At 42.4% G+C, this 13,549-nt stretch overlaps 1 pseudogene; it reads left to right on the top strand.

The window, feature by feature from the left end:
- The first annotated feature begins 4,211 nt into the window (after positions 1-4,211).
- Positions 4,212-12,814, top strand: LOC114029822 (annotated as a pseudogene).
- Positions 12,815-13,549: the final 735 nt, after the last annotated feature.

Below are 13,549 nucleotides of genomic sequence, written 5' to 3'. Positions count from 1 at the left end.
ATCTATCTATCTATCTATCTATCTATCTATCTATCTATCTATCTATCATCTATCTACAAAGTCTATCTGTCTGATCTTAAAACACTGACTTGGGGGCTAAGGAGAGAGGCAAGATGGAAGGGCAAGCCTAGAATTCCAAGATCACCTTGGCTGGGCATGGGTGGCTGTGTTAGGAGGTACAGGCAGCAGTAAATACCCTAGAATTAAGTCCACCAGTCCTGCGATCTCTCCTTCCACTTCTTTCTCCCTCTGCCCTGTACCTATTTCAGCCCACAGAACACGACGCGGCCGAATCAAGTGTCTCGGGCCAGGCGAGGCGACGGACTCTCTTGAATCGTGGCCCCTGGGGCGGTCCCGCGCAGCATCACTTGTGTTTTCACACCTTCTTCCTCCGCGTCTGTAGCCTCTTGCTCCGACGATCTGCCCTTTCAGCTGGCGATAGAAAATTTCAGGACCTCGGAATCTTTGTTTAGTAGGAGATGTTGGAAGGATAAAGTCCAAAAGATAAGAAGGAAATCTCAAAAACTGAAGGTGACTTTCCTTCTTCCGTGCAACCAGACACTAGTTTTTGCGTTTCTAGCAAAATTAGAAAGGTATTCCCTATCTCAACAAGAATAGAAGAAGATGGACAAATTCCTTGCATTATATGTAATCCCTCTCTGGGGCCGTGGGATGCCAGGGAAGGCGAGAGGACCTGGTGGAGAAGCTAAAGAAACACAGGTTGGGCTGAGAGGAGAGTGGGACTTGATTCTGTCACGTCGGGTCGCGGCAGCCAAGAAGCTGATTCTGCTGCGTCGGGTCCAGAGCTATAAGAGAAGGCAGCGGGACTCTCATAGCGGTTACTCTGGGACTAAGAGCTTGCCGTGATGCCCCGTCAGAAGAAGGACACAACAGAGCCCAGCTCGTCGGAGGCAGCAAGGAAAGGGAAGGCTTCTACCACGCGCCGCTGTAACTGCAAGCGTCTCTCAGATCGCATCTTCAAGGCCATCGCCTCTTCTAAGAGTCGCAAGGGACTCTCCCTTACGGCCCTCAAAAGGGAGCTGGGAACTGACCAGTACGACGTCCGCAAGCACAACAACCGGATCAACAGAGAAGTTAAGAGCATGGTCAGCCGGGGAGCCTTGCTACAAGTTAGCGGGCGAGGGGCTTCAGCTACCTTTAGAATTGCTAGGACCTCCAGGACAGGGAAAAAGAGAAACTCGAAAGCGGGAAGGGCTTCAACGCTCAAGAAAACTCCTGGGAAGAAGACTAAGAGGAAAACTCGAGTGTCAAGTCGCAAGTCGGTCTCAAGTAAAAGTAAGAGAAAGTACCGAAGGCAAATGAGTCCATCTGACAAGAGATCAGGTCGTGGAAATCAAGCTGGAGCCCGACAAGGATCAGCAAGAGAATAGGCCACACAGGTTATATTAATTACCCCTACTTGAAAACGTTAGTCCATCTTCCCTAGGATACATTGTCCCAAACCAAAGGCTCTTCTCAGAGCCACCCACTCATTTCACTGAAAGAGTTCAAAATTAATGTTCCTACCTTTAGGTTGCAAAATATTCTGGATTTTTTGGTAGTGGTTGGGGGCAGGGGCACAGAAACTAATTTACATTATTTTACTGGACAAAGGAAACCCAGAAGAGAACATAAATGTCTTAAAAGTATAATGAAGGAGGTTTATTTCACAAGGTAGATGACTAGTTTCTTTTCTACGTTGTGGGAAAACAAATCAAGGGAACTTTCACACTTAACATAGCCATAGTTTTTGGAGGGAGAATAATGTTCCAGAATCTTAAATAGATTTCTGTTGGGTTAAAAAATAATGAAAGGTAGGCTTTCAGTTCAGTTCTATACTCTTTTAACTAGTCCAGTTTAAAGGAGAGAAAGTAATTACAAAGTTCTTTCAACATCAAGGCTGACCTATCCAAAGTCCCAGGGAAGAAAGGAAAAGGGTATTGAGGACATTTCAGGTTTTTAGGAATGTAAGCCATTGAATACTACTGATTCAGCAGTGTAGATTACCAGTTATACCTTTATTTCAGTTTCATAACTGTGTCTATGGCATGAATGAATGAAAAAGCATTTATTAAGGGTTTACTATGTGTTAGGTAGTGTGCTAAGTGTTAGGGTTATGAAAAAAACATGATGTTCCCTGCCCTCAAGGGCCCTACATTCTAATAGGTTTAAACAACACATATGGTGTAGGGAAGAGACTTTAGGGGAACAACAGAAAGATGGGCAGGTCAGCAGGGGCAGGAAGATGATGATAACCTGAGTCTGGGGTGGGGAACCTGCAACAACAAGGCCACAGGTGGCCTTTTAGGTCCTCAGATACAACCTTTTGACTAAATCCAATTTTACAGAACAAATCCTTTTATTAAGGAGATTTGTTCTGTAAAGTTTGTTTTTTGTTTTTTGTTTTTTTAGGCAATTGGGGTTAAGTGACTTGCCCAGGGTCACACAGCTAGTGTCAAGTGGATTTGAACTCAGGTCCTCCTGACTTCAGGGCCAGTGCTCTATTCACTGTGCCACCTAGTTCTGTGAAGTTTGGACTCAATCAAAGGGCTTGAGGACTTAGAGGGCCACAGGTTCCCCACCCCTGGACTAGGGAAGAGTGAGGAAGATTTCAGAGAAACACAAAAGGGGAATTTATGACTAAATGTAGGAAATTCCTCATACTGTCCAAAGTCATCTTCTAGGTAAGTCAAATTTACTAAGCAACTGTATCAGTGGGCAGCTATGGAAGTTGTGTTTCTAATCTATGCTAGAAACAACCTATGTTGCAAATAGCATTTAAAAAAAAGTAGAAGTGTTTAAATACCCTCTTTGGTTGTCCAGGGTTCTTGATGTGTCTAATAATTAATATGGTGGCCAATATTCTATGGCTTAGATTCTCCTCTTTGCTACCTATCTCAAATCCAAGTCCACCGACACACGAATTAAGCAAGCATCCACAATGAGGATAAAAGAGATATAGATAGGATTACTCAAACACTGAAAGATCCCAACTATAACACAGCACATCAATAAAGAACAAATGGTTCCTAAGGTAAAAGAACCACCAGGCTGGTTAAATATTAGCTGGTTAGAAGCTTGAAATGCAGATTTATGCCATAGATATTAAAGGAGTAGGTATTCCATATTACTATGACAACATTTATATAATGCTTTAAGGTTTAGAAAGTGCTTTACGTTGATTATCTCATTTAATCTTCTATTGAGCACAGGAAAGAAGCAGGATAACTAGACAGTATGTAGAAAAACACAAAATCCTTTCATAAGAGGTATAATCTTCCCTTGACTTTTCATCCTAAAATGGGTGCTGCTAATGAAATGGTCAAGCAGAAAATCAAACAATGGGAATTCATTGTCCACTAGGTGTGGGCACTTGCACTAGGGACTAGAGGAATTGAAAGAATCTTAGATTTAGAGTTAGAAGGGGCCTAGTCCAACTCACTTCTTTTACAGATGATGAAACTGGGGTCTACAGGACTTACATAACTTACCAAAGCTCACACAGTGACAGAGCTAGGCTTTGAACTGCAGGTTCTCTGAAGCCAAGTACAGCATTCTTTCCACTATACCACACTGCCTTCCAGAAGCAGAGGTATGGTCCTCACTCTTTTAAAGTTTGCAATAGTGGAGAAACATGACAAACATAAGGTAGCATATTATATATTTGAAGTAAATTATGCAGACAGTAAGTGCTATGTGCTTACAAGAAAGGAAAGATCACAATCTGCCCAGGGATGGGCCAACATACGCCTATGATGAATGGAATTACCACAGCTGGGGTGTAGTTTGGATTGGGAACCAAGTAAGCAAAAACAAAACAAAAAATCAGGCTGAGTCAATGCCATGACTTTACTGAGTGCCCAAATCCAAAGAATTGAAACATAAATTAGAAGCTTACAAAAAGCCTCTTTCTGCACAACGGGTGAGATAGGCAAAGCAAGCATTAAATTGCCACCCATTTTACTGATGAAGAAATTGAGACTTGACTTGCTCAGTTACGAGGCTCGTTACAAAAAAGGGGGGAGCAGTGAAGGAAGCAGGGGCCTTCTGATTTCCACTCCCCCGCCCCTCCTCCCCTGGGGTTCTAGAACCACGCCTCAACCAGGGGCAGTGCCAGCTATTAATTGCGAGAGGAGGGAGACTGAGAAGAGACCCCGCCCGTGGAAGAGCCGAGGCTCCAGAGCGTGCGCAGGCGCCCTCCGCCGCCCGGTCACAGGCATGTGCGCAGGCCCATTGGCTCCCCTGGTGTCCTCTGGTAGTCCGAAGAGGAACGACCTGCACCTGACACCTTGTGCTTCCGGGTCAGCCTTGGTAGCGGTTGTCGGTACCCATTCGGACTTGGTGGTTCGGTAAGGCCTAGCTCCCAGTTCCGTCACCGCCCGGTACCTCCAGAGACCTGGCTCCCAGCCGTCCCCCCCCCCCAACGGAGCCGCCATCTCTCCCGTTCACTTCTCTCGGGCGAGATGCCGGGAGGAGGGAGGGGCGGAGGCCCGCGCTGTGGGGAGAGGTAGCGGCGGCGCCGTCCCCCTGCTCCTCCCGCGGGTGTCTCCCCCTGCCCCCGGGAGAGGCGGCGGTGCGGCCCGGCCTGGAGCCGCTGGAGCGTGCGCCCCGCGGGCAGCCTCCGTTCCGCCCCCCTCCTAGCAACAGGCCTCCCGGAGCAGGGCCCCGCGGCGGGTCCCGGCCTCTTGTCGTCTCCCGGGGCCGCCGGCGTCGCGCCCTGGGCAGCCCGGGGGCCCGCGGTGTTTGGCAGGAGGGCAGCCCGGGGGTTAGGAGCCGGCCACGTTTCCTCGAGGGCTTCCTGCGCTGTCCATCCTCCTGTCCCTTCGTCCGGCTTCGGGCGACACTGCCCTTCACGCAGCCCCGACGGTTGGAGTGACCATGACCCCAAACCTGGCTGCTGATGCCAAACCTTTGGACCTGGGCTCGGGGAGGCGTTGGCCACGTTCATTCTGTAAACATCGCTTCAGTTTAGACAAGAACCTCGGGGTTGATTGTCACTACTCCGGCCAAAGGAAAACCGGGGGGCGATCAGCCCCAGAAAGGGAAAGGGGTGTGCTGGGGGGCCACAGAACGGAATGAAAACTGCACGAGTGCACGGACCCCGAAGTCACCTTGTCCTGGGCCCTCCTCGTTAATGTAGTCTTCAGCCTGCGCTGACACCAAGTTTGGGTAGTCTTAGCCTCCCATGTCCAGGGCTCTGCTTGCTGCTACTTCTGTGTAATGCCAGGGCCACTTTTTTATGTCTGATGTCGATCATTTAATCGATGAGGAGAATTAAAAACACACACACACACACACACACTTTTTGAAGCATTTAAAAACTAGTTGAGAAAATACCTAAAACTAGAAAATAATTCTAAAACCACGTATAGTAAGCAAAAGCTTAAAACAGAATAAGTTTATTTTCCCAGAAGAAACACAAAGAAAAATGTCTCCACTCAATTAGGGAAATGTCTGAATTGCATATTTTAAAATTAATTGATTTCAACTACCATTATATATACAAAGTACTGAGGATGAATAAATAGGCGACCTTATGTTTATAACATCGTATAATAATGTATCACAAACATAAACATCTCAAAACATGCTACTTATTTCAGACTTTTACCCTCAGTGATAATCAACTGCACTGATCAGTTATTGCAAATGAATTTGAGGCAGCTAGATGGCACAGTGGATGGAGTGCTGGACCTAGAGTCAGAAAGAACCAAATAAAACCCCAGAAACTTAGCTGTGTGATCCTGGGCAAGTCATTTAATTTCTGTCTGCCTCAGTTTCATCATCTGTAAAATCAAAATAATAATAGCACCTGCCTCCCACCATTGTTGTAAGGATCAAATGAGAGTTTTTGTGAACCTTAAAGTGCTGTATAAATGCTAGCTATTTTTATTAGCCTAAATCAGTAACATTGTATTTTCTACCACGTATTCTCCAACATCTGGAAGTTAGATTAGAATCCAATCTAAATCTAAGCTTCACAAAACAAATCCCCTTAATAAAACGATTTGTTCTGTAAAACTTGGACTCAGTGAAAAGGCTGCACCCAAGGACCAAGAAGGGCACATGTGGCCTCAAGACTGCAGGTTCCCCACCCCTGGACTGATCCTTCTGAGGTCCCAGCTTTAGAATTCTTTTCAAAATTTTCAATAATTGTTTCTATGAAAATGTATAATCTTTAAAAAAAAAAAGCAACCCAGAAAACCAAACTGCTATATTTTTCAATTCTCCCTGAATGGTTCCTTTATACAAATGAATCCTTTTGTAGTCAGACTCCTGGTTTAGTAGCATTTGAACACATTTTGCAGTTTTCCTTGGTTTTCATGACCCAGGAATTATCACATGTATTTTTTTCCTAACACAAAATTTCTCCCTCAAATTGAAGGTATCTCAGAATCTCCAGCTATATTGACTTAGTACTGTGTTCTCATTCCCCACTTCTCCTTTACAGAAATGAGCCAAGCAGCTGTCTTTGTTTTCCTTCCTTATAATATGATCAAAAAATTTCCCAAACTGACTAGATGGTGGAATACATTGAAACTTGACAGAATCCCGAATTGTTAGAGGTTAGAGAGAAGTGGAAGGAAAGGATTGGTTAGTCTCGGGGGAGAATGTGCTCAGAATAAAAAGGAACTTGAAGAAATTGAGGAATAGAAGAGAAAACATTAAACCTATTTTTATTCCCACCAAATGTTTTACATAATAAGCATTTTAATACACATAATTTAATATTCACCATGTTATTGCTAGTATTATAATTTTCCAATGGAAACCCAATTCACATCCTTTGAAACCCAGGGTTCCATGGAACACAGTTTAGGAAAAGTAAAGTAAGAGAGACAGCATGGTGGATAGTGAGTGAGTGAGGAAGACCTGGGTTCATTTCCTTCCTTTGATATTGTATTAGCTTCACGACCATGGGCAAGTTCCTTAACTTCAGGGCCTCAGCCAACTCTGAAAAGTTAGGTTAGCAGATCAATTGCTGATGTCCTAGAAGGAATTGCAGACCAGAAGTTCCCTACATGTTTAAACATCGCCACCCCCCCCCCCAAAAAAACCAAACCAAAACCCTCGCCATCCCATATATACTCTAGCTATTACAGTATGATATAAAAAAACACTGGATTTTTCTAAAGGCAGGCTAGTCATGTCATACCCTCCTCAAAGACCTTCAAATATCTCCTTCTTGTTGCTAGGATAATATAACAAAGTCAGAGCCTCATAAATTGTACCCCCATAGCTACCTATTTGTAAATCAGTGGTTTGCCCATGAGTGTCAAGGCCTTCATTTGAAAAGCAGTGGCCACTGGATGGGAGAATGGACTACAATATAACACACCTATGTCCAGGTTTCCCTTGCTCACTTAATGACTTGTAATCTGGTTGTTTTACTATGATTGAAAAAAAAGATTTATTGACCACTATCCAGGTTTATAAGGATTGCTGAGATATATGGCATTTAAAATGATGTGAATGCCTCTAGGAGGTCTTAGATACAAAGACCGGTATGCCCAAAGGTGATCTGTATTTTTAAAAGTTTTTTTGTTTTATGCAGCTTGGAGCATGTGAACATTCCGAGCCCTTGATGAGTTCTAGTGTTTGATACATTATGCAGAGCATCCAAAGCAAATATGCTCTCTCAGGGCACTTAATTCAAACAATTGCTGCTATACGTTCCTTTCCCAATGATAACGTAGAGGACCTGATCAGAGGGGTGAATATACTGCTACTTCTGTGAGAAACCAATGAGGGGTAAAATGGAACCTGGGGGACCATAGTGTGTTATAAACCTGAAGCATCAACTCTACACAGAGTAGAATTTCTGTTACCTCCTAGGAGATGATAAGTTGTTGATTGTTATTTGTTATTTGGTTCAGTTTTCCTTCCCTTCTCCCCTTTGTCACTCTGTAGTAGGCTTTTTGTCTTGAAATGTGTTTAGGTATACATGGCTAGTGGTTAAAGGCCCAGTTAAGATATCATGCAGAGGGTGAGCTAGAAAAACTACACAAGAAAGACTATACAACTTATATAACTATATAAGCTATTTTATACAAGTGGTTCTCAGTTTGGCACACTGATCTTTCTATGCCTGGGACAGGACGATTAGTATTCTTATTTCCCTTAAGTAGTTTATTACCTGCTGTATCATTTTAAAAAATTAGATATTTTATTAAAGATTTAATATTGAGTATCAGTAAAACCAACTTGGGGGAAGGGCAGGAGGGTAGGGCAACTAGGTGGTGCAGTGGATAGAGCACTGGGCCTGGAGTCAGGAAGATTCCTGAGTTCAAATGGAGCCCCAGACACTTGTGTGACCTTGGGCAAGTCATGTAGCCCATGTTTGCCTCAGTTCCTCATCTATAAAATGGGGACACACTGGAGAAGGAAATAGCAAAATGCTCCAGTATCTTTGCCTAGAAAAAACCCCATGTCCCAGTTGGACATGACTGAACAATAACAACAACAAAAAAAATAACAGATGGAACAAAATCCTTAATTTTGAGAACTATTTATAGTTTAATTTCAATGTATAAAAAAATTATAACTTTTTAGTCCCTCCAAGTTCTAGTTGTTTTTTTTTAACTTTTTGCATTACTTCATTATGTCATTTCATTACTTTTCACATTTCTTTGTATTCCTCATATTTGTGTATTATACTGTGTTAGTTGCATTAGTGTGCTACAGTTTATTTAATCATTCCTCTATTATTGGACATTTAGGTTAATTCAGTTTTTTTTTGTATTTCTGTATAATGCAGCTATGAAAATCTTCATACAGTTTCCTTTTTTTTTTGTTGTTCTTTATGACACTTTCAGAGGATATTCCTAAGAATACTGGGTCAAAGGGTGTGATTATTTTTGTGTTACTATGTACTGCTCTATTGCTCGAATGCTACTGTTTCTTACTTTGGGTAGTATTCTAACTCTTGAAAAGCACAGTGTGACATTACATTTAAGAAATGCTGGTTATAAATCTAAGATTTTAGAAAATCTGTGGCACCTGACCATAAATTTCAGTCGGGCATTTGTGGCAGGTTTCTTGGCTGCTTCAGAATGCAACCAGACCATTGTCATGGTAGTAGTACATGAGACTTAAGAACCATTGTAAGCAGCCTGATGTTTCATGGCTATGTAAAGTAAAATGTGCAGTTAATTAAGTCTTGGTAAGGTCTCCATACTAGAAACTCTCAAGTTCTGATTCTGCTCTTCTGTTGAATTAGCCTGACTTTGGCTATTTCTTAATTATCTTTTTTTTTCAAATTTAGATTAGGAGCAATACTACTACTGGACCAAACAACCTTTAAAATTCCTGTACTAGGGCTAGCTAAGTGGCACAGTGGATAGAGCACTGGCCCTAAAGTCACAAGTACCGTAGTTCAAATCTGGCCTCAGACACTTGACACTTAACTAGCAGTGTGGCCATGGGCAAGTCACTTAACCCCATCGCCTAGTCAAAATAAATAAATAAATAAATAAATAAAATTCCTGCGTTGCAGATTGGTACTACTACCTAATGAAGGTGCGGTGGATTCATATAATTTTTGCAAACAAAAAGTGGATATTAAGTTTCATTCCACTGTTGTTAGGTGTAGCATCATTGAAAGGGCAGGAGAGCTGTTACCTGGTTTTCCTGGTCCCCATGCTGTTAGTGTTGTTGCCGTACCTTCTAAAGAGCATAGTGGGATAGGAAAGTATCTCAGTATTCCAGCTTTCTTCAACATAGCAAATTCTGCTTAGTCTAGCAAGGGCTTCACTCTTGGTGCAGGTGATAGGATTGAGCTTTTGATGGTGGTCTGAGAGTTCGGTTTCTTAATAAAGGTGGTTATTAGCATGATTAAAAAAAATGGCAGTGCTTTATTTGATTGTCTCCAATAGCTGAGCTATATTTCTTTAGTTTTCAAATGAAGAAACTGGGTTGCTGTATTTATATTGCATGGCATGTCTCATGGAGGCAGGACCCATTTTCCCTGGTACCCAGTCTTGAGCCTTTTCCCTGCCTGTCTGACTAGCTTTTTAGGAACATGATGGGAGAGGGACATGATTCCATTTTCATTCCATTCCAGCTTCCCTCAAAATAGCGAGTTCTTCCTAGTCTGACTAGAGTCTCACGACTTAGGCAAAACTGATGAAAGTTCTCTGTTTTTCTGCCTATAGGGAGCCGATGTGAATTGTACTCACGGCACACTGAAGCTACTGCACTGTGCATGCATGGTGTCAGATGCTGACTGTGTGGAGTTACTCTTGGAAAAAGGAGCTGAGGTAATTTGTTTTTTGTTTTTTGTTTTTTTTGTTTTTTTGCAATTGAGGTTAAGTGACTTGCCCAGGGTCACACAGCTAGTAAGTGTCAAGTGTTTGGTCTGAGGGTGGATTTGAACTCAGGTCCTCCTGATTTCAGGGCCGGTGTCCTATCCACTGCACCACCTAGCTGCTTTGTTTTTAATAACCCACTCTAACACTTCGCTGAAAAGCATCATATTTCCTAAGAATCAGTTCTCTCCTCCATCACTCTTCATCTTCTCTCTTACCCTCTAGTTAGTGATGCCATTAGTGGTGGCTATCTAGAGCCCTGAATATCTGTTGTTTATCAGCCCCATTGTGTACCCCAGTCACCTCCCCCCTCCTTAATTTGAGCTGTTGTTGGTGTTAGTGAGAAATAATTTCTCTTTCTCTTTTTTGTTCCCAGCCTACTTTTTTAGGTGGCACTCTTCAATACCCTTGAAACTTTTTTTTTTGTCAGTAGAATGAACTGGAACTATACAAAGGAAGTCAGCCCCCAACCTTCACCCTTACGTTGTCCTGTTTAGGTGTGGACCTGATGTCAGACACAACCTCCCAACATGAAATGAAAACAAAAATATACCTTTCATCCGTTACTGGGAATTCTGCCTTCCCTGCTGTCATCCCCACCTGTGTGCTATTTTAAGTATTGGTCTCAATCTTGTTTTCATTCTGTTATGGCCATCACAAGTTTAGGGCCAATAGCAGGGTATTTTAAGGCAGCTGAATGAGTTTATGGATAAGGAGTGCAATATGTGAATGTGGAATATAGCAACTAACATCCTTACAGTTTTGTCCAAATTAATAATACTGTATATATTAGAGCTTTCTCTAGATTGTCCTTAACTGTAGAGGACCAAAAGAACTGGGTTATAAAAGAGATTAATAATACAGAATTTCTACTCTCTTAAAAGTTTTCTTTACCAAACCTCTTTCATCACTGCTTAGTAGCAAAAGATGAGTTTAAGCTGCATCCTCCTCCTTTTCAAAGTACTAAGTAGTAGCAACATAGTCAAAAGGTAAGAAAGAAGAGGAAAGTTAACAGCAGAGCCCTGAATAGTTCAGAATAGATAGGAGTCCATGAGTCCAGAGCTAATTTTTCTGTAAGTAATAACTGTCTCTATGCTTTAGTTCTTTAAAAGTTTTCTTTCCTCCTCTGTTAACAAGGTGGTTCTGTTTTTTCCCTTTGACAGCTTTAATTGTATTTGTGGTAGCTGCTGGATCTTCCTGTTCATTAAGGACTTAGGACTAAAGAATCTTTTTTTCTCCAGTCACTTTTTAAACTTTCCTTCTTGGAATCCTAACAGAATATTTCTTCTTACTAAAGAAATATCAACTAGCTTCTCTGCTAAGAGCTTTATGGGGCTACTGTAGAAACACCTCCTTTCTACCCAGCCTTCGAAACTTATTTCCAGGGAACTTCAGTCTAACCTTACAGATATGGAATACGTACTCGTTTAAAATAGGTACTTCCAAACAATCAATACCTTTTTCTCTGAACTTCCTTTGCCTTCCTATTGCCTTATATGATTATTCAAAGTTGTTTTCCTCCCAGGTACCTATCATCTCCCTTTTGCTTATTGACTTCCTTGTGCAGCATAATAGATTATTCATGATGGTGTGTAGATGAATAATTTGGATCTGCCTGACATTCTGTATCTGCTTGTTATATCCACTGTAATGTATTTGTTATTTCTTTTTATAGGTAAATGCTCTAGATGGCTACAAGCGGATGGCTCTCCATTATGCAGCTGAGAAAGATGAAGCCTGTGTGGAAGTCCTGTTGGAATATGGTGCAAACCCCAATGCACTAGATGGCAACAGAGATACCCCACTTCACTGGGCAGCCTTTAAGAATAATGCTGAGTGTGTAAGGGCCCTTCTAGAAAGTGGTGCCTCTGTCAATGCCTTAGATTACAACAATGACACACACTTAGCTGGGCAGCCATGAAGGGAAACCTTGAGAGTGTTAGCATCCTCCTAGACTGTGGTGCAGAGGTCAGGGTCACCAACTTAAAGGGTCAGACACCTATCTCCCGGTTGGTGGCTCTGTTGGTTAGGGGACTAGGAACAGAAAAAGAGGATTCTTGCTTTGAGCTCCTCCACAGGGCCGTCGGACACTTTGAATTACGGAAAAATGGCACCATGCCTGGTGAGGTAGCCAAGGACCAGCAACTTTATGAAAAACTGATTATGCTGTTCTCTGCCCCAGGAACCCTAAAAACATTGTCTCGATATGCTGTTCGACATAGCCTGGGACTCCAGTATCTGCCAGATGCAGTAAGGGCCTGCCATTGCCAGCATTTTTGAAGGAATACTTGTTACCTGTAGAATAACTGAGGAAGAGCTTGGGCCATCACACAACAATTCTACATGAGGTTTGCTTTGCAGACCTAGCTGTCCTGTTCTGTCATGGGGAAGTGGGATGCAGATGTTCATGTCTGGTGCATAGATTTTGTTTAGATGATTCTTTTTTTTTTTAAAGGCAGTTGGGGTTAAGTGACTTGCCCAGGGTCACACAACTAGTAAGTGTCAAGTGTTTGGTCTGCGGGTGGATTTGAACTCAGGTCCTCCTGACTTCAGGGCCGGTGCTCTATCCACTGCGCCACCTACCTGCCCCCTGGTGCATAGATTTTGAAGCAACATGTAACAGCAATAACACCCTTGCCACCTCCCCTCTAAGCCAAAGAAACAAAAAAAATAATAATCCCATGATTTTCTGTTTGCAGAAAGGGTGTGTATTGCTTACTCAGCTTTTGATATTTGCACTTTCTAAAAGAAAAGGTCTCCATGTTCTCTCTCATTTAGAAAACATACAGCTGGAGCCAGCTGCACAGCTGAATTTCTTTAGGAAAATTAAATGTAGTTAAATAGTGTGTGTGATCTCCCTGCAGACACATTTGGTTACTAACTCTTTAGGAGATTTTTAATTGGTCATTGGAGATATTCAGGATAAAAACAGACCAGATAACTCTGTTCACACTCTAAGGCAGAAAATTGAACACAGCTTAAATAGTGCAATTTTAATAATGACTTAACTGAATGATGTACTAGCATTGTCATGTAATTGAGGGGGGAATTTTCCTTTGTTTCCCATCATAAGTAACAAGTGCTGTCTTTTTTTCTCTGTGTGTATCTGAGTGGTACAGTGGTTCAGCAGAATTAACTTAGCTGCTCTCCATTGTGAAAAAAAAAAGTTTCCTCTGCAGTCCTGAGGATGCTCAGCTCGATGCAGGTTCACACTGGATTCGGCCAGACCTGTGAAAGACAGT

Source organism: Vombatus ursinus, unplaced genomic scaffold (genome assembly GCF_900497805.2).
Source record: "Vombatus ursinus unplaced genomic scaffold, bare-nosed wombat genome assembly UNPS02014941.1, whole genome shotgun sequence".
NCBI lineage: Eukaryota > Metazoa > Chordata > Mammalia > Diprotodontia > Vombatidae > Vombatus > Vombatus ursinus.
This window is presented reverse-complemented; position numbering and strand designations above follow the sequence as displayed.